Source organism: Lynx canadensis, chromosome A2 (genome assembly GCF_007474595.2).
Source record: "Lynx canadensis isolate LIC74 chromosome A2, mLynCan4.pri.v2, whole genome shotgun sequence".
Lineage (NCBI taxonomy): Eukaryota > Metazoa > Chordata > Mammalia > Carnivora > Felidae > Lynx > Lynx canadensis.
In genome coordinates, this window is record NC_044304.2 from 129868996 (window position 1) to 129891494 (window position 22499).

Consider the following 22499-nt stretch of genomic DNA (forward strand, 5'->3'; position numbering starts at 1 on the left):
GCCATTCCTCACTATAAAGAACCAGGACTTCTTTGAGAAAAAAAAAAAAAGAAGAAGAAAAAGGTTGATTCCAGGGCGAAGCAGAGAAGGTACACAGTGACCCTGGAGCACCTCATTATGCCAGAAAGTACAGAAATGATAAGAAATGCCACAAGGACTCAGAATTGTAAACCACTGGGGCCTGGAGGAATAGGAAAATAATAAATATAGTAAGAAATGGTGAGCAAAAGGAAGGTTCAGAGAGTAGAACAGAGCTGACCAGTAAAGGTGGAGAAGCCTCCAGCATCAAAATATCACTATTCTGCAACCACTGCAGTGAAAAATAGATCAGGCAAGAATTATCAACAGATGCTAAACCGGGAGGAGAAATTTCCCTTAAGAGCAGAATACGTACCTGTTTTCAAAACATCTCAGATTACTCACTAGTAACAAGGGAAAAATTAGTAACTATAAAAGGGAGAAATTGGACAACACCTTGACCAGGTGGACAGTGAGTGCTTCTGGACGTGCTATCTGGAAAGGAAACATCACTGATACAATATTCTGTCCAGGAATGGATAATCTGAATGCAAATCATGAGGAAATATCAGATTTGCCTCAAATGGCAAATGGAAAATGGCAAATGGAAAAAAAAAAAAAAAAAAAGAAAGAAAGAAAGAGAATTCGGTCTTCTTCAAACATACCGATGTTACAAAAGACAGACAGGTCCAAGGATTATTACAGAATAAAGAGACCAAGGAGACAGAATGACCCAATGCAATACTTAGTCCTACTCTGGATCCTGTGCTGGGGAGAAAAAATAAACACTTGTAAAATACATTACTGACGGCACTGACAAAATTTGAATATGGATATTACGTTAGATAATAGGTTACATCCATGCTAGATTTAACTAAAGTTAAAAACTATACTGTGGTTATACAAGAGAATACCTTATTTTTATGAAATTGCACTGAAATATTTAATGGTAAAAGAGAGCAATGATAGTAAATTATTCTCAAAAGAATGAATATATATTCTGTGTGTGTGTATGCTTATGCGTAAGTATACAAAAGTATAAACATATGTATAAATGTATGGGTGTCCTTTGTACTATCCTTACAACTTTAAAATTATTTCCAAATAAAAGGTGTAAGAAAAAAAGCAGAGGAATGGTAAACACAAAATTCAGCACATGAGACGGAGGCGGAGGGATCAGACAGGCAAGTGCACGGTTGGGCGTGAGGTGTCCACGGTCCTGATGACAGGGGCATGATTTGCTCTTCTTAACTACAAATATGTGACAGATATTCTTATTTGTGTAAAATAGCATATTAGAAAGAGAATAAAGGAATAAAAGAAAAATAATGCTCTGTGAATTGTTTAATAATTCCTTTCCAAACTACTTTAAGAATATGAAAAGTCCTCACAATGCAAGCACAACAGGACATTGACTAATTAGTATTTCTAACGTAATAATCATCAATTTGTTTTTATTACACCAGGTTCAAAGTGTAATAATGGTTTCAGGCCCAGTTCTTTAGTTTTCTTTTTTCTTCCTCAATTTAATAGTACTTTTTCCCCCTCAAAAGAAGGTTTTTGTTGTCTTTAAACATAACACATAATACAATTAAAAAGGTTAATACAAATAGTTATTATAGTTAACATACTGCTAAGTACCAGGAACCATGCTAATAAGCATTTGATATATGTCTTTTACTCTTCACAAATCACTCCTAGTGACAAATCGTGCTATTTTCCTTCTTTTCAGGTGGAGAAAAACCAGGCACAGAAAGGTTAGGTAATTTGCCCAAGGTCATGCAGCTAGTAAGGGTCAGACTTAGAATGTGAATGCAGAGAATCTCACTCCAGATCCCATACTGGGAAACACCATGCTCCACTGTGTCTTTATTACCTTCCTGAATTTAAGATTGTGACTCAAATCATTCTTGCATTGAAAACATAGGTAAAATGCCCACACAGTACTTTAAACCCAGTCCTTTGAGCCGGTAAGTAAAAAACAAATTCTAGCTGTTATTTCTATTCAGTGTGGGCAGAAAACGCTGTATTTAAATTTTAGAAACTGACACTATCTTAGATTTGTATTTCCCCTTTTCTTCTCTGACCACTTCTGGAGTAAAAAAGAGTGTTGTTGAGTAACTGAAATGCTACCAGAGACAAAGCAATGATTAGAAAAACATTTAAAATATTTTCAATCTATATACACTAGATAAACCACATTTTAAAAATATTTAGTATGTTACTCAGAAAAGGCTGATTTTGCTGGATATAAAAAAAGAGCTTTCCAGCATGGTATAATCACTGATAAACAGTGGCTATAAGCCATTTTGTTGCTGCCCAGCATCCATCGTCCTTCCTGACATCATTTCAACTCCCTTTTGGGGAATCTTCTACTCTACCATGTAGTCCTTGTGGGAGCAAACGTTCAAATATATGCTCTCCAACTATGGAACTTAAGGTGACCCTTGGAGACTGCTTCCAGAGAATTTCTGCTCACTCGCTGGTACAGGTTGGTTGGCGCGTAACTCAAGGTTAGCCAATCAGACACAATCTCGTGGGACTTTGGTATATTAAGCAGAATCCATGCACATACTAAGGTTGTGGTTACAGTTGATTCATGTCAGCAACCGAACCTGGGTATTTTTGTTGAGTACTCCCACTACGAAGGCCTTCAGATAGATCTCCCCATCTCCCCTCTGTTCTAAGACTAACTATACAGACTCCCTTCAATCTGAAGAGTTTCTCCCAATCCAGATACTTTTTGGCTTTTAAGTCAGAATCTGTTTCCTGTGCTGACAATGACATTAACAAAGGTGATAGAGATATAAAATAAAATATAAAGTCATAAGGGGATAAAATTACCTAATTTTGTTTAGCATTTCTTTGAATGACTTCAGTTCTTATCCATTGGTTTGATATATTGGAAGATATGTTGGCCAAAGAATTTGAGGACCTAGAATCTAGTATAGGCTTTCCATCAAGTGGCTTTAATATCTAAAGCTGAATTCACTCTTGTGTTTGATATTTTTTTCTCATCTATGCATTAAGATGGTTTGAAATGCAAGTGTTCTTGCATTCACAAAATATTATGCTTTGTAGAAAAGATCACATTCTTAATAATAATACCAATAGCAGAGATCTTCTTGAAAGAAGATTAGCACATGGATGATGCTGAATTTAGTATTTCCCACTCTTTTTAAGTAATATTATTTCTCATACAAATAAAATATCACAGTAGTTTCTAATGTAACAAACAGAAATCAAATAGTTTCAGGCTGTTTCCCTAAGGGAATAACATCCCATGCCTCAGAAGATTTAGCTGCAAGAAATACACAGGTTTGAAATACCACTGCTCAGTAAATACCACTGTAAGATCCACAGGCAAAGCAATGCATCTTCTATATATTTTTATCTTTTCTAATATCACAATATTCTCCTGAAATGTGCTTTCCTTCTTGTTTTCCAATGTATAATACTATCCTTACACAAAAGTCTCAAGTTCAAGAGAATAAATAATTCCTTTTAAAATTTATTGACGGTTTGATAGACATGTTTTGCTAGCTGTATATAAAAACTGTTTGGTGCACTTACAAGGAATATATCCTTAACAATACCAGGGGTTTAATTTTTCTCAAAGATCTAAAATTACTGTGTCAAAGTCAGCCAAAATTTTTAGAACTGGCATTAACCATGGATTGCTGAGGATCTAAAATACCAGGGGGTAAGGCATATCATACAGTTAACAGTTTTGGTACCGAAATCGAGACATCCATAAAGAGTACCGTTATGAATCTTTAAAATTTAAAAAGCAGAGCCATCCCCAAAAAGCCATTCAAACCAAGAAGACTGACAATCATTAAGTGTACAAAATAGTGATTATTTAATATTAGCATCAAGCATTAACTGTATTTGAAAACCTATGAGATTTTATTTCTGACATGAAATGTTACTTCCCTAAACCCAAGCTTGAGTTTACTATTTGTTCCTAACTCTCAACACAATTCAAAGCACAAGGCACTCCATCTATCATGTAGGTCACTACACTGAATTCCAGGGTAGCTAATAAGAATTGGTCCCTGACCTTAAGGCACAGACGGCCATGAAAACTGACTAATATGGTAAATGCTAGAAGAGAGATGGTATCTACTGCAACCTGTCAAGGAAGCAATTAATTCTCTTTTGGGGCAGAGAAAAAAATACAGAAAAAAAGTGATATATTAAACCTTTATTTAAAAAATTAAAAATACGAATACTAAATCTCTTATCTAGATAATAAACTTCAGAGTCTATCATATCAGAGTTTAATCCTCATCTCTTTCCATTTCTGGCCATGTGAAACTGAGCAGATTTTCTGGAAATCTACAATGTAACCCCCATTCTGGAACTCACTAGTTCTGATCTTGGGCAGTTCACTTCACTCTAGACCTCAAAATTCCTCATCTGTGAAGGAAGTCATGGAGTCATGCTTTAAGATCTTCAGTTTCCCTTCTAATTCTAACATGAATCTGTATTTTACATAAAATTATGGAAAATTCCTATCTCTTTTGGAGGTCTCCATTAGGCAAATATTTACAGAGTACCTACTATGTGTCAGGCACTCTTCCAGGCATCTGGTATGTATCAGTGAACAAAATAGGATAAAATTTTATGGAAATTACACAGAAAATACCTTTTGAGACACTTTTCAAATTCTTTGCTGTCTCCTTGTTCATAAATCATTTCCCTGTGAGGTTTATATATATATATATATATATATATATATATATATATATATATATATATTTAAGATATTTAACACTGGGAAATTTGAAATAATAATGGACATTAACATACAAAGAGAAATTCATAGATGGAGGTGAATATAGTTGGCATCACCACCATCAAGATAGGTTTCTCTAAATCTACACAGAATCAGTGCCTCTTAACAACCTGATATAAAAGGCAGTAGGTTAGTGAGCTCTCTTAAGCCAGGTTAGTATAGAGACCTCTTTTCTTCCTCACTTAAGCTATTAGCTAGTTTCTTGAGCGCTTACCATGTATGTAAAATTGCCACATGGTAAGAAAAAAATAAACACAAAAACCTACGATCTCATTTCTTTTTCAGAGATTCCACTTCCCTACTTGGTATTTTTCAGCCTTGTTCTAGACCATCTATTTTATTATACAAGGTCTTTATTTGAGAGTCATCTATTATCACTTTTCAAAAACTGATTTATTATTCAAAAAGCAATTGTGAGACATCAGCAATTTCGGGCAGCTGAAGAAAAGAAACCTCACTCTGAGTCTGTCAGGGAACTCAGGGTGTGAAAGGATACAAGACGAGGTGAGGAAGAACAGACTCTCCCTGTTCTCAGAATCACGGTGACTGGAGGAGGCACTCAGTCTTCCATGTTTGGACTCCTCCTCTCCGTGTGCTCTGTCCTTTACCCAGATACTTCTTTCTCTGTGTGCCCTTTCCCATTCTCTTGTGGTAATGCCTTCTTCGTGGCTGCCACAGCCTCCTGGATTCTAGTGCCCTGCCTTCTCTCAGAAATACTGCACACTTCTGCATCATTTTATGCACTGCATCCCTCTCCTTAGGAGTGAAGGTCTTAACGAGGGTTCTGATCAGTCTCCTGTAATGCAGCAACTCTGTGGAACAGACTTCTCATGTCCAGTCCTTCCATGACTATGTATCTTTGCTTGCCTTTCTACAGTTAATGGTAAAGATAATGGGGTGACATGATTTATAAAGTTAAAAAAAAAAACACCTGACGGTATACGCATAAGGTACGCTTTGAAAAAGGACTATGGCATAATAGGTGACACATGGTTTCTAAGACACACCGTAACTGTTAGGCACCTTCCATGGGCTGTTCAGCAATAAAGATACTGTCTCACCAGAGAGGCTGTATATATAGAAACTTAATTCACAAGTCATGCCACGAAGTTAGGTCATTTCTTTCAAGACACAGGAGGCAAATATATATGGCATATACTAGAAATTTAAAATTCAAAATGTTGTGAAGAGGCGGGTATGTGTATATGTGTTTTAGAATAAACAAGCTCAGCTTGAGAAACTACTCTTTAAAGCTAAGCAAAACAAACATCCATCCAAACAAAACACACTGTGAAATATATCTACTTTGAAAGTTGAGCCAGTCGGCATCAAATATGCACTGCAAAGGGGCATGTCTTAGACTACAGCTAGTCAACCATAAGGGATCATCTCCATGCTGTGAAACTCAGACTACATTAACAAATGACCACTATTCTGGATGAGAAAGCAATCACCCTGGCAACTACTTTCCAAAGCTTCAGCCTCCCAATCTTGCCAGGGAGGAGCAGGAGCACAGCACAACTCCTAGCCTGACGGTTCTGCTCTGGCCTCACATGTAAAAGTTGCAGGCAACTACAAAACAAAACACGGCATAGAAAACTTTGGGATAAACTTGTCTTAGGGTGAATACTTCTGTAAGAGACTGGAGACACATAAAAGAAAGGACAGCCATCTCTTTCTATCCTTCTTTATGTGGATGAGTGGGCAGAAGGCATATCTGTGATATGACAGGAGTCACCTTAGAATGAAGCAGATGACAAGGAGAGCAGAGAAGTGATACACAAGTGGGACACAGGTGACACAGTCAAAGCACTAATCAAGCCTCATCTACTCCTGACCAGCTTCTACCTGCACAAAGGAGCCTTGAGGCTTTCATACTTTGAATAAGATATCACTTCATCTGACTCCTGGGACCCCATCGGCATAAACTCTAGGGAGAAGGCAGGAGCTCCAGGTAGGACCACCCCTCCCAGCTTATGCAGCCAGGGACAGGAGTGAAAACTGACAGCCCTTCCCTGCCTCTCAGCAGGGCTCACAACCTTACCAAGTTTATAGTCCTGGGGATCATCACAGTTCATCTTATTATTCCCTTTATTTCCCTTTTTCATCAGTTTTCAGGGAAGCTCCAAGGCCAGGCCATATCTAATTCCCACACGGCTCTGTGGGCAGCGAGACAACCCCACAGTAACCAGGGACTCTCCCTCCCTCTTATCTGCTTTATGCTTCCCATGACCACTTATAAATATCTCGTACACAGATATATACATATCTGGTATGAAATCTATTTCTTGGTTTCTCCCATTAAAATGTAAGCCCTCTGAGGGCAGAGATTTTTGTCTCTTTTGTTAATTACTGTATACTCCACACACTGAGAATACTTTCACATTGTTTGTGAAGACTATCCAAAAGATTTTTTTTAAATGCTAGTTTTTGTAGGGAGCCTGGGTGGCTCGGTCAGTTGAGCATCCGACTTCAGCTCAGGTCAAGATCTCACGGTCCGTGGGTTCGAGCCCCACGTCAGGCTCTGTGCTGACAGCTCAGAGCCTGGAGCCTGCTTCGATTCTACGTCTCCCTCTCTCTGACCCTCCCCCGTTCATGCTCTGCCTCTCTCTGTCTCAAAAATAAATAAACATTAATATATATATATTTTTTTTTTTAATGCTGGTTTTTGTTTATTTTTCCTAGACTTCACAGATTTTAGTCTTTTGGGAGTGAAGAAGGGCTTGACTCACAATATACAGAATTAACATATTCAAAACACATAAATGCTACCAAAAACTATGAATATCAATCTGGAACACTGCTCTGAAATGAGCTACTTTGGCTTCTTTTACTTCCATAATGACACTTCATATAAAATATACATTCTCAATTTGAAAAATTCAAAATTAACTGCTTTTCTGATTATTTCTATAAGGTTTCCATTGTTCGCAATGTATTTTTCAGAACCAAACACATAATAATCATTTTAATGACCATGTTTTCTATCTTTTATATGGAATATTTTAAGGCTCTAAAATATTCATAAGCATTCTAATTTCCTAAGTGTTAAAAAGGTATAAACAATCATATTTGCCTAAATGTGTTCAAAACACATGTCCATACAAAAACCTGCATAAAAATGTTTATACCAGTTTTATTCCTAATTGCAAAAACTTGGATCAACCAGATATTCTTCAATAGGGGAGTGGATAAACAAACTGTGGCATATCCATACAATGGAATATTATTCAGTAATAAACATAAATGAGTTCTCAAGTATAAAAAGACATAGAGGAATCTTAAATGCCTATTACTAAGTGAAAGAAGCCAGTCTGAAAAGGTTATATACTGTATGAAATCAACAAAGTGACATTCTAGAGAAGGCACAACAACAAAAGGCAGTGAAAAGATTGGTGGTTACAGGGGTTCACGAGGTGGGGGAGTGGGGTAGGAAGGAGTGAGGGATGAATAGGTAGAGTACTGGGAATTTTTAGGGCAGGAAGGTATGATACTATAATGCAGATACATAACACTATGCTCTTACCAAAATCCATAAAACTGTACAACACAAAAAAATGAACCCTAATGTAAACTATAGACTTCAGTTGATAATAATGTATCAATATTTGCTCACCAATTATAACACATGTTCCATATTAATGTGAGTTGTTAATAAAATAAACTCTGTGTGTGGTTGGGGAGGTATATGAGAAATATCTAAGGAAATTTAAGCTCTAATAGCCATCCCCTTCCTTCCCAGTCTACCTAAGAGGTCATGAACTCTATGTATGGGCATGGATATTAAGAGACACTATTGTTTTACACTAGTAAAACAAAACATAGAAAAACGTGAGCAGTCAGAATTTGTGATCAGTTTCATTTTCCTGTCACAAATACCCATAAATCTATATACATAAAGTAAATGACTAGTCAGGATAAAAATGAAAATCAGTGTTGATTTCTTCTGTCTTCTTATTTGTTGGGGGAAGTGGCCTAATAAAATTGTCTAGTTTTCTCATTACACAGAAGGAAATGATTTACCCCAAAACACTTAAAAGTGACATACATGATGGTGGGGGGGACCCACCACATATAGGAAAAGACTGATCGCATGCCTTTTGCACCGTGATTGTTAAATAAGTATTTCTTAAACTTCTCTGCAACTATATGCCAGGGAAAGGGGAAAAAAAACACATTTTCCATGAAAAGGAAAAAATATTAGAGATGGACAGAAAAGTTACTATAATAGAGGTCAAGGAGTGTGGCATGCTGGAATAAAGGCTGATACCACCAGCCAGGCAGCACTGTTTTGAAAACTGGATGAGAAGATGTTTGTAAATGTACTTGGCAAATATCAGGTAGTAAAAACATAAAATTGAGGAAAACACTGGGTAAATGAGAGAAAACTATCTTTCAATGCTGCAAAGTAGGGCTAAGTAGAAAAGAGGCAATACAGTCAGGATCCCCTTTCCTGGTTCCTTGATGCTCCATGTTCTGCCACTTGCAAAACTGCTCAGGGGTAGATTTTAATTCATTATTTTTCTTGACAACTTCAGTTATTACTTTTGCTAATGCTTTTAAGTCCCTCCAAGAGACAAATAGGTTAGTGAAGATTATGAACTAAAGGAAAATGCCTTCAGGGATGGTATGAGGATAGAATGAATTCTTACACCAAAAAAAAAAAAAAAGCAAGATTTGATTCTACATATTTTACAAATTAATTTCTCCTCTGCTGAGTACAGTGGTTCATAAATCAACTGACTCCTAAGAATGAACGAAGAACACAGGGAAATCCATCAGTGATTTAAATTAACCTATTTTTAAGTTAAGGACAAGAATGGCTTATGTTTTAGAAAACACTGTTTTGAACCAAATCAAAGCTTCAAAATGCTTTCCTGTTCCTGCTTTGTTAATCATGGAGGAAAAATTGCTAAGTACTCTTTCTGATTCTAGGTTCGCTCTGACCCTTTCCACTTTAGTCTTCAGTGAAGACCCCATTTAGTTCCTGAAAAAAACCAAACCCTCATTTTTAGTCACTTCAAATTATTTAATGGGAGCTGCTTTGAACTATCCAAGCACAAGCCAGTCCTTAAAAATTGCTCACATGCTAGAGTTTGACAGTGTCATAAGTGCCTATAAATATTGAATAATGCAAATTGGTAACCTGTTGACAATGCATTTGCATAAATCAAGAGAATACTTGTGTAATAAATTCACATCTGACCTTTTTAACCTTTCCTACTATTGATCACTCTGCAGCTGCTAAGGTCCTAGACTAGGCTTATGTCAGTTAAAAAAAAAAAAAAAAAAAACAGGAAGGAAAGAATGGCTTTATAGGAGAATGCCTGAGAAAAAGCTATAGAATGTGGTGGTAAGTTATTTCTGGGGAGGAAAAAAAAATCCAACACTGACAAGGCTTAGCAATTCTACAAAATTCACTTTTGCAAGTCCATGCTATCTCCACATTATTATTGTCCTTTTATCTAACAATCACAACTCATCTGATGTACAAGGCATCATAAGGCTCCCTGCATTTTTCACAGTATTAAGGCAAGAAAGCAATCCATATAGTTCTCATCAACTTAAAACCAAAGGACAGTCAAATCCTGAGAGTCAGACTAGTAAAGACATAAGTAAAATGGCTTGGGTCGTAAATCAAAGGCTAATAGAGCCTGAACACATGAGTCTGACCCGTTAATAGTATTGTCTCCTAGCTTGGTAACCCAAGTGAGAAAACAAAGTGTAGGGGTTATCACCGGTGCAAAGACACTGGATGCTGCATCTGATATGAGCTGTAACTATCCCATTGTCCAGAAAACTTCTTACATGAAATCAGGTAAAACTGTTAGCACTAGGACTACACTTCTGTCTTCAGGAAAAAGAAAATATGAAACTTGCACTTTGGGTACATTTACGAATGATACCATGATCAAATAGACTTGAATATTTTGGGTTAATGCTTAAAATTCCTACCAGGGTTTTGCCTCTTTCACAGCAGAGGTCATGCATAGCAGTGCTGTCTCCCACCTACTCGGGAGGTGCTGAGCAAGAGATTCTTAACTGAATGATTAACTCAGCAGAACTCCCAGGATGGAAACTACAGACTAAAAGTCCTCTCTATCAGCACACAAGAGGTACGTTTGCCAAGTATCAAAGAGAATAGGCTTATTGAGTGTTGCTGTAGAGGAGAGGCAGATGGAATGATAAAAGCTACCAGCAAACATGAAAAAGCATCAAACAAAATAACGGTCTTGTGAGATGGTGGCACTCCTGCCACCAAAGAAGTGGTTCTCACTCCACACTCTTAAAATTTTGTTTCCTAGGCCCAGTACACAACTGGCTTATTTATGAAGTCGGAGGTGAAGCCTGCCAATATGCAATTCCAACAAACAACTGAGTTGATTCTGATGTAGGTGTAAAACAACATGCGATCCTGGCTAAACAACCAGGCCTTAACAAACCTGTGGACCGATCACCCACATCAGGTAGAAGTGACACTTGATGAACTATGAGATCCCTTTGAAATTTAAGCGTCTTTATTTCTCTAAGATCGTGAAGGCAGGTAAAGCAAACTAGCAACAACAATACAATAAACTTAAGAACATGTATGACCTAATACGTTATTACAGTGTCATGTCTAAGAGACCAAGCCCTGGGTTTAATATGGCCTGGGTTCAAATCCTATACCACTTACTAGCTCTGTGATCTTAAGCAAATTACTTATCTTCTCTAAGCTCCTTTTTTCTTTTTTAATGGCATAATACTCAGCTCACAGAGAAATTATGAGTAACTAACTTTGTGTTACACACTCACCCAAAATTATAAAGAATAAAAAGTAATGAAAAGGAAAAAATGAAAAAAATTGACATGGTTTTTAGTTCAAAAAATTATAAAAGTGAAAAAAAATCCTAACTACATATATGTGTGTGTGTATAGCCATATGTGTGTATACATATGTGTGTATACATATGCCATGTGTGTATACACATGCATGTGTGTGTGTGTGTGTGTGTGTGTATAGCCAAGTCAGTGCATATGAAAATATTCAACATCAATAGCCATCAAATAAATGCAAATCAAAATCACAATGAGATACCACTTTACACCCACTACTAGGATGGCTATAATCAAAAAGACATTTAACACATTAACAAAGATGTGAAGAAAGAGAAACCTCCCTACACTGTTGGCGAGATTATAGAATGGTGCAGCCACTTTAGAAAAACAGTTTGGCAGTTCTTCAAATGTTTAAACATAGAGTTACTATGTGATCCAGCAATTCCACTCCTAACTATATACCCCAGAGAACTGAAAACAGGTAGTCAAACAAAAATCTGTAGTGGAAGGTTCATAGCAGCATTATTCATAATAGGCAAAAGGGGGTAACAATCCAAATGTCCATTCACTGATGAGTTGATAAATAAAATGTGGTATATTCCTATAATGGAATAATATTATTCAGCCATAAAAAGGAATAAAGTACTGACATATGCTACAACATTATGAACCTTGAAAATACTGTGCTAAGTGAAGGAAGTCAATAACAAAGAACCACATGTTGTATAATTCTATTTGTATGTAATGTTCAGAATGCAGAAATCTATGGAGACGGATGGCAGATTCGTGGCTGTTAGGGGCTGAGAGTGGAGAGATGGCTTGGAGGTGATGGCTAAGGGATATGGAGTTCCTTTTTGGGGTTATGAAAGTATTATAAAATTGATTGGACTGGTCAATGTACAACTTTGTGACTAATACTATGCCGTTGAATTCTACACTATTATACTATAGATGGAAAACATCCTTCTGTAGTAGAAATCTCTGATGCTCTTCATACCCTGTACCCTTTGGATGGTGAACTGCCATCCAAACCCTACCTTCCCTCCCCATTTTATGTCATTCTAATAGGGCTATCAGGGAAGTCTTCAAACCCCACTTCTGCCATGGAAACTACTCACAAATTACTGCCACTTAACTCTGAGCTGTATCTATTTCTATGCTTCCTGAGGCCTACTCATTCAACTCAATTTTCTTTTTTTTTTATTTTTTTTAAATTTTTTTTAATGTTTATTTTTGAGAGAAAGAAAAAGACAGAGTGTGAGTGGAGGAGGGACAAAAAGAGAGGGAGACACAGTATCCAAGCAGGCTGCAGGCTCCCAGCTGTCAGCAGACAGCACGATGCAGGGCTCAAACTCAAGACCTGCAAGATCATGACCTGAGCTGAAGTCTGCTCAATCAACTGAGCCACCCAGGCGCCCCAGAAAGGAGCTTTAAAGATAGAAACACCTAATTTTAATCTTAGATTTGCCATTTACTATCACAGTGCTCTTGGGTGATTATAATAACAATACCTGCCTTCAAGGATAATTTTTTTGAGAAAATAATTGAGATAATAAGATTTACTCTCAACCCAGAGTCTGCTTTGGATTCTGTGCCTCCCTTTCTCTCTTCCCCTCCCCCACTCACACTCTGTCTCTCTCTCTCTCTCAAAAATATGTAAACATTAAAAAAAAATTTTTTTAGGGGTGTGGCTGGCTCAGTTGGTTAAGCTTCTGACTTTACCTCAGGTCATGATCTCATGGTTCGTGGTTCGAGTGCCACGTCGGGCTCTATGCTGACAGCTCACAGCCTGGAGCCCACTTCAGATTCTGTGTCTCCCTCTCTGCCCGTCCCCTGCTCGCACTCTGTCTCTCTCTCTCTCAAAAATACATAAACGTTAAATACATTTTTTAACGTTTATTTATTTTTGAGACAGAGAGAGACAGAGCATGAACGGGGGAGGGTCAGAGAGAGGGAGACACAGAATCTGAAACAGGCTCCAGGCTCTGAGCTGTCAGCACAGAGCCCGATGCGGGGCTCGAACTCACGGACCGCGAGATCATGACCGGAGCCGAAGTCGGCCGCCTAACCGACTGAGCCACCCAGGCGCCCCTAAAAACATTTTTTAAATAAATAAATAAAAAAGTCTTTAAAGCTCCTTTCTTAACCAATACTTCTGGAATGTAAAAAGATTTTAATGAGTAGCTGAAGAACTGAAGCAAAAGCATTTTTATAATATTCATTTGCATTAAAACACCTATATTTACAAAGCAACAAATCAATTTTCAGAATCAGCACAGTTATATAAACCTGAGGTCTTTACTTCTTGGCACTGGAGAACTTAACACTATCAATTTCATTAGCACTCTGATAAAGGTGAAATCAAATTAATTCAAGCCACCTACTTGATAAACTTGTGATCTTTATAAACACAAAAAACAGATTAGTATAGACTCCTAATGGTGTAATTATTCTGCAACAGAAATAGGTACACAATTCCATAATAATGCAAAATAATATAAAATACACTGTAATTACTACTGAATTGTTACACAGTAGATCTTTCCATATTTATCCATATTTAATTAAAATGATATTTATCAAAAGGCTAATGAGACCATTTTGAATCCCATTTACTGAAAGGCTAATGAGACAGTAGAATATGAGCTGTTTATTAACTGAAGAACAAGATATGTGGCATCTATACACAGTAAGAGAAGACCAGAATTAAAAAATAAAATATCACTGAAAGCTTCTCATAAACCTTACAGTAGAAAAAGTCATGTTGGAGATAAGAAAGACCATGTACAACGTCAGCTTCCCACTTAAACTGATAGGTAAATGAAAATGTATACTCTAGTCAAAGGACTTATCTAATGAGAGTATTCAAATTATTATTCCATTTTCCAGGATTGCAGTTGTTATAGGCATTTAAATACAAGTCATTTTACAGTTAAACGATAGGCCATGATGCTTCCAAGGCAAAATAAAATTTTGTAACACTGCACCTAAAACAATCTCACATTAGATCGCTACACCTCAGAAAAGCACTGTTGATATTTCACTGAGCCATAAAAGAAAGTTCCCTTATCACGCGAATAGAGTGGAAAGTAACCATGCTGAAAGGCAAGTGGAAAGCCAAGTCATTTTCTCAAAGAATAATAATTAACAATAATTATGTACCTGAAGGCTTTCAGCTTCAAAAACAGAAAATTCCAGAGATATTGAAATGACACATATTATCAAAACCTAAATAACAAAACTGTTTAGTATGTAAATGCAAACTATTTGTTCATCAAATAAACAGGAACTCGTTTTAAGAGAAAGTAAAAAAAAAGTAGGTCAGTTCAAGTTTGGATTTTTTGGATGAAATAGCAACTTTCTAAGCCAAGACCTTCGTTAAATATTTCCCAATATTCATAAAAAGATTCATACACATACAGAAAGTTTAGGTGAAAAATACTATATATACATATGCTGCATTTGGCAACTCTACAGGTAATTTAGTATTAGGAATTATCTGAACAAAAATATTAAGTAAATTACTAGAAGAGGGAAAAAATAGCTCCATCAAAAACCAAAGTATAATACTCAATATAAATTAACAGGAAAGAATTACATCATTACAAATTTAATTGTTAGGAAAAAGTGATACTTTATTATTTCACCTAAATAATTTGAAGACACTTCAGAGTAAAACATCTTCTTGTTAACACTTATTCGATAGTATATTTATTAGTTGTCATATTAAGGCCCTGCCAATAGAGGTTTTTAATATTTATTAAGAAACACCTCCAAACATTCAAAATGAGATTATACTTAATATCTTCAAAGAATCTGAAATAGCATATTATATATTTATTGACTCCTAGAACATGCTCCAGCCAGATAATGATCTTTGGTCAAAGTAAGAGCAGTCCTGTCATGTGGGCCTCCCCACATAGACTGGAAATGGCACTCGGCACTCAGAATGTAATAAAAGCAAAACTGTTCACCTAAGGAGAAGCGAAAGGACTAGTTCTGTTTAGATTTTTATTTTTCTTTAAAATTTTAGTCTCTTGAAATCCAACTTCTTGAGTTAATACACAGCTATTAAAAAGCAGCAGACTTGTAATCAATACCTTCACTAACAGCTATTCCCCAGGCTCTCTTAAATACAAGCACCAGAGTTTTGCAAGATGGAAAATACCCAATTAGGTTTTCCCGAACCAATTTAGCTTGTCCGGCTATTGAGTATTTTGACAAAAAATATATTCACACTCTTGAGTTTGTGAGAGAAAAATTAGCCCTTTAATTAGCAGTAAAGCTAGTCTAGAAATGAGCCATCTGGCTTATCTCTGATATACTCTGAGATTGTATCATGTCATCAGAAAATTTTTTAAATACCAGGCACAATTTGCTAACCTCAGAGTACAAACTTAACTTCGGCTCCCTTCATAGAAACTAAGAGACCTGTTTCTCTCAAGTATTTGAGTGGATTCTAAGTGAAAACCATGAAGTTGTTCTCACTGCTATCCATTTTCCATGTTGCCAGAAGAAGAGAATATTCAGCTCCTTATCTGATATCCTTATTCAGATATAAGTAGAACTGGGAATAGGAAAACCTTGTTATCACCCAGGAGCTTGTATTTCAGTCAGCGAGGGCTGAGACAACACTGCACAAACTGTTGTAGCTAATTAACACTGATGGTTAAAGTGATGCCTTTGAACCCATGTGAACAGCTCTTCCAGACTTGAGTTAGTCAGTAAATATGTACTGAGCACACACATTGCACCAGGCATTGGACTTGTCACAAAAAAAGAAACAATATAAGGATTTTTAAAAAAGAGAAGGATATATAGAGTCTGGGTAGGAGATATATGCGCGCGCACACACACACACACACACACACACACATACACATACACAAAATAATAAAATCTGGTAAATGCTGTAGTAGACTCACGTGTAAGATTGCTACCAGTATAGACCTGTGTTTTTCAAAATAGGTATTCTGACTTATTTTGTGAGCCTTAGAGTCAATATAATCAGTTACAATCAGTTTTTTTTTAACATAATGGATTAAACACTATAATGTACCTCATGAAATAAAACACTGTTTTGAACTTCTGTTCCAGCTTTTCATAGATATAAATTTAGGTATGGACACAGAGATTTAAGTATAGCTGTAGACAAAAATATAGGAAGACACACACATATACACATATCTTGGCCACAGTGTAAAATATGCTTCTTACTTGGTATGGGCAAAAAACCTTGAAAGCCACAAGTATATGAAATTTGCCTGATAACTCAAGGCAGGATTCATAAAGGAAACAGCATTCAGGTTGATGCCATATGAAAAAGTTTGTACAGTAGAAAGATAGAAGGCTTCCAGAAAAAGAGAACAGGGTATATATAGGTTGAGTACATTGAAATGTGATTAGGGCTACATGTTGAAATAACATTTTGGATATACTGGATCAAATAAAATGTATTATTAAAATCAATTTTCACCTCTTTTAGCTTTTTAAAATGTGGCTAATAGAATATGTAAAATTACATATATGGCTTGCATAACAAAGTTCAATTGAATAGTAATGGTACAGATGATGAACTAGAGAAGGAAATTACACTAGCAGTGATGAGGCCAAAGTTAGGCTACTGAAATAGCCAAGACGAGAGAAGATGACAGTCTGGTCCAGAACAGTAAAAATGGAGAGGAATAGGAGAGAAAAGTTCAAGAGAAGAAAACAAAGTAGAGAAACAAAACTTGGTGGTTGGCTGGATATAAGGGATGAGGGAGAAGAAGCCATGTATCCATTCATTCATCTAAACATCACATTGCATGCCTAGGATATGGTAGGTACATGTACCGTGCTGGTTGTGCTATAGTGAGCCAAACGGAAGTCTGAAATGCTTATCAACATTCTGAGCTGGGAATGGAGTCAAGGTTGTTATCACAAACTGAAATAGCACATAAAAGAAGAGGAAGAGTTCTGTTATCATCACATGTATCTATCATCTCATTCTTGGACATTCCTTTATTTATCTTCTTCTATGGTCTAGGATATTTAATAGAATATCTGAGAAGCAATGGGTGTCAGGAAAAAGGTCCAAGCTGAAGCTAGAAAGTTTGGAGTTATTATATATAATTGGCAGACGATCCCTAGGAGGGGTTCCGAGCATTCACAGGGAGGCTGTAGAAATGATAAGGGCCATGAGTCCAAATAAGAACACTAAGGACACTAAAAAGGAGAGAAAGGATAGAGAGCAAGTCCCCTAACAGAGAGAGAAGCAAATATGAAGGAGAAAAATCCATGAAGGGTAGAGTCCCAGAAACCAAAAGAGAACATTCATTAGAATCAAGTAAGAAGAGTAGTTTCAAAGAGGCACTGGAAGAACATTTAACATTTACAAGACAAAGATGGATGAACTTCATGAAGGTGATCCCAGCAGAGTGGTGTAGAACACAGGGGAGGCAAGGAAGTAGAGAGGATAGGTAAAGACATCTGTTTCTAGAACCCTACTTGTGAGCAAAAGAATGATAAAGTAGTGAGCACAGAATCAAGGGAGGGGTCTGGGTGCTTTCATCTTCTTGTTTTGACTCGAGGGAGACTTGAATATGTTCAAAAGCTCGGAAAAGCAATCAGGACAGAGGGGTAGTTTAAAAGGGAAGCAATGAAATAATTAATGGAACAAAAGCCTAAGGAGCTCGGGAAGGAGAAGACCTAGGACACAGGTGCACAGGCAACTTTGACTAGGAGAAAACATCTCTTCCCCAAAGATGGAAGTGAAGGTGGCTAAAGAGATGGCAATCAATTCAGATGCAGGTAAAAACTCTTTCAGTATTAAGGGGCGCCTGGGTGACTCCGTCGGTTAGACGTCCAACTTCGGCTCAGGTCATGATTTCGTGGTTCACGGGTTCAAGCCCCACGTCGGGTTCTGTGCTGGCAGCTCAGAGCCTGGAGCCTGCTTCAGATTCTGGGTCTCCCTCTCTCTCTCTGCCCCTCCCCCACTTGTACTCTGTCTCTCTCTCAAAAATAAACAAAACATTTTAAAAAAAGAAACTCAGTATTAAAATACTACTCAGGTTATAAAGTAATCACTGGGCTCCTTTGGTTAATGGTAACCACAAATGTGGGTCCAAGGTGGTTCCATGGATCTGATTCATACCTATGTACAGTAAATGCACTAAAGCCAAAGGCACAGACTTCACACTAAGAGCAAGTCAACTTCCATCTACTCCATGGCCCATGATTTACTTTGCTCTAAAAACAAAACAAAACAAAAACCCTGTAAGAAGTGATTATCATTAGTCTTAAAGAGAAAAGAAGGGAGGAAATGGAGGCTAATGTGTATCATATGCAGGAAACCCTCAGGTCCCTCTAGGATTTCCACCTGCGTACATCTGGAGTGGTAGGTGTGGGACAGAGCTTTCCTCCTCTCCACATAGACCCTCAAAAGCTTCTTCCCAAGGGAAGAGTCCCAGCTATCACACTGAGCCACAGTTTAAGCCATCTGGTAGAACGACTGTGACTTAAAGATGAGAACCCAGAATTCCCTCTACCTCTACTCTTAATATTTCTGGTTTTGGACTAGTGAGCATGAATGCCTAGGCAGGGTCTATACTCCTAGCAACACAGTCATAATCATTTTGTGTGATTAAAAAAAAAAATCAGACCTGGAGCTCCTCACCCCATCTCTGCCTGAGTCTCTCCACTTACAATTGAAGAGGTAAGGGGGTTGTACCTCATTGGAGCAAGAAACACAGGTAAGCCTCCAAACCCAAGCCTCACTGTCCAACAACCTTCCCTGGAAAAGCCAGAGATTAAAGGTTACCAAATATTCTTTCAGCTATGAAGCAGCACTTTATTTCCCTGATGGCTTCTATGCTTTTTTATAAATCCATTCTTCAGTCCAGAACTGCAGAAAGCAGAAAGGGTAAAAGTAGGTAATTAAAACATCAAAATCTTAACTTAAAACTCCCTTACTCAAAAGCCCTTAGTAACAGACAAACGAAAATTTACACAAAGTTTTTCTGCCTCATTATTTTTCATTTTTCTTTTCCTTAGTCTGACTCTCCTGAAATCCTCTCTCCTTCTTTCAATATGTTCAAGTCCATGAATATCTATTTCATATGTCACCTTCTTGATCTAGGAAGCCGTCTCTGAACCATTCAGTTAAAGTATCACTGCCTCATCTATGCTCTCATAGGCCTTGCTTATGTATCTATTAAATCCTTACTTACTCAATTGTATCTTCCCTAGTAAATCAGATGAAGGTTGAAACATTCACCTGTGCATCCTCGACCAGAGCACTTTGTCCAGGCTGGTCCCTGCTCTAAGCCACAATTCATCTCTTCGTCCCCTGAAATCTTACAGCACTTTGTGGGGCAGCAACTGGGCCCAGCAGTCCTCCACCAGCAGGACTTTTTCGGAAGAAGGAAGAAAGCAAATAAAGAAAAGAAAAGTAGAAGAAAAAGAGACCTAGAAGGATTTTGTATCATGGATAACCAATCTGAAGTAATCTTACTGCCCAGACTGGAAGAACTCAAGGAGCAATCTTTTGACTCCTCAGCCAATCACTGTTCTGTTTGGCCTGGAGCTATGGGAAATTTTAAATCACAAGGCTAGAAGGAAGATCCACAGGCAGTGAAAATGAGTCATGAAGCAATCAGTGGGACTGAGGCCCCAAAGACAGCCAGCAGTTGGGGTTGTACCCCAGATTTTCAGAAAGTGTATTTTATACACATATTTTTTTAACTGGTTAAAGTATGTTAGGAAGCATACAGATTATATTTAATAAATATGAATTTTCTAACTTGATTAATAATGGCAAAAATGAATTTCTAACTTAATTATTAATAATGGCAAAGCACCTTATAAAGTACATGACAGCACACAAAGTACTTCTAAACCCCTCCATTTTACACTTGAGGAAATGAAGTCTCAGATAATTTGGAGGAGTTCTGTTAAGGCCTCATTCAACAACAAATATTAAGTGAATACCTTCTATATGCAATGCGCTGGGATTGAAGCAGTCCTGCTTTCATGGAGCTTTTTCTTATGGGAAAGACAGATAATAAAATAAATAAAATATATAGTATGTCAAATGGTGCTACTGGGAAAATAAAGCAAGGTGTGTAGGAAATAGGGGTTTTAAATAAGACGGCCAAAGAAGGACTTAATGGCAAAATGACATTTGAGCAGACACCCTAATGGAGAGGAAAAAAACCAAGTGGTTGGTGTTCTAATCTGAACTGTAACCCAAATCTTGGATTGCTACTGCTTATGTTATTTCAAATACCACAATTTCCCTTGAAAGAAGACATTGGGGCCCACAGGAGCTGCAGCACCAATATGAATGGAGAGGAGAGCCCAGCCAGCAATCCATGCTGGTGCAAAACGTCAGACTCTGGATGTCCCTGCACCATTGGTCTATAGTCGACAGCAAAGATAAGGAACCTGAAGTCGTCTTCATTGGGGTCTCTCTGGTCCAGCTAATGCACCAGTGCAAGATCTGGCAGAAGCTCTTTTCTCCCCTTCACACACTTAACTTTGGCATTGGCAGTGGCAGCATACAACATGTGCTTCAGTGGCTGGAGAATGTGGAGCTGGAACGAATCCAGCCCAAGATTGTGGTGGTCTGGGTGGGTACCAACAACCTAGGCCCATAGCAGAGCAAGTGACTGATGACTGGTGAACCAAGGGCAGCCCAGGCCCAAGTCATGATGCTGGGCCTGCTTCCCAGGAGCCAGCACCCTAATATACTTCATGAGAAAAACCAGTGGGTGAATGAGCTAGTCCAGACGGCACTGGCTGGCCACCCACAGGCTCAATTTCTGGATGCCGACCCTAGTTTTCTGCACTCAGACAGTACCATAAGTCACCATGAAATGTACAAAAATGGGAATCTGAGCCGCCTGGGCTATACCCCTGTCTGTTGGGCCCTGCACTCCCTGCTTCCGCATTTGCTGGCCCAAGGGCAGAACCAGGGTGTCTCCCTGCCAGAGACTATAACCTAAGCATCCTCCTTCCCCAACATTAAATTCTCATTCCTCAAAAAAAGAAGAAGAAAGAGGAGGAGCAGGAGGAGAAGGAAGAGAGGGAGGGGGAGAAGGAGGAGGAGGAGGAGAGGGAGAAGGAAGAGGGAGAGGAAGAGGAGAAGGAGAAGGAAGAGGAAGAGGAGAAGGAGAAGGAGAAGGAGGAGGGAGAGGAGGAGGGAGAGGAGAAGGAGAAGGGAGAGGAAGAGGAGAAAGAGAAGGAGGAGGGAGAGGAGGAGGGAGAGGAGGAGCAGAAGGAGGAGGAGAAAAAGAGGAGAAGGAGAAGGAGGAGGAAGGAGAGGAGGAGGAGGAGGGAGAAGAAGAAGAAGAAGAAGAAGAAGAACAACAACAACAACAACAACAACAACAACAACAAGTAGTCGTAGTAGTAGTAGTAGCAGCAGTAGTTGGGACACAGGCTGCCGAGCCACAGGAATGGCCAGGTCCTCCAAGAAACCTTGATTTGAAGAGGGCCTGCCTTCACATTGGGTCTTTCACATCTGTAGACACGGGAGGCCAGCAGAAAGGACACTGTGTCTCATGGGATAAAGCATGTGAAAGTGCCTTTCAACCGCTGTACAGCTACATGGTCAGTATGATAGTGCAATGTGTTAGTGCTAATCACATGTGGTTTTGGGGGCCTTATTAAGATTGCTCTCCTGATTTACTACTGGTACCTGGTAGAGACTGAACACCTGCCCATGGGATATCAAGTGACTATGTGAATAATCAAACTACCCATAAAAAACTGGTGTTATCCGACTCGCCAAACCATAGAACTAGATGGGCCCAATAGCAGTCCACTCCCTACAAGACTGGGAACACGGCCACAACTAAGCTGAATGAGCAGATGACTC

At 38.1% G+C, this 22499-nt stretch overlaps 1 protein-coding gene and 1 pseudogene across 1 annotated transcript in view; one reads left to right on the forward strand and one right to left on the reverse strand.

Annotated features, from left to right (window-relative positions):
- IMMP2L (inner mitochondrial membrane peptidase subunit 2) overlaps positions 1–22499 on the reverse strand; it is an 885960-nt gene that overhangs the window by 690749 nt on the left and 172712 nt on the right.
- LOC115509087 lies at positions 20960–21649 on the forward strand (annotated as a pseudogene).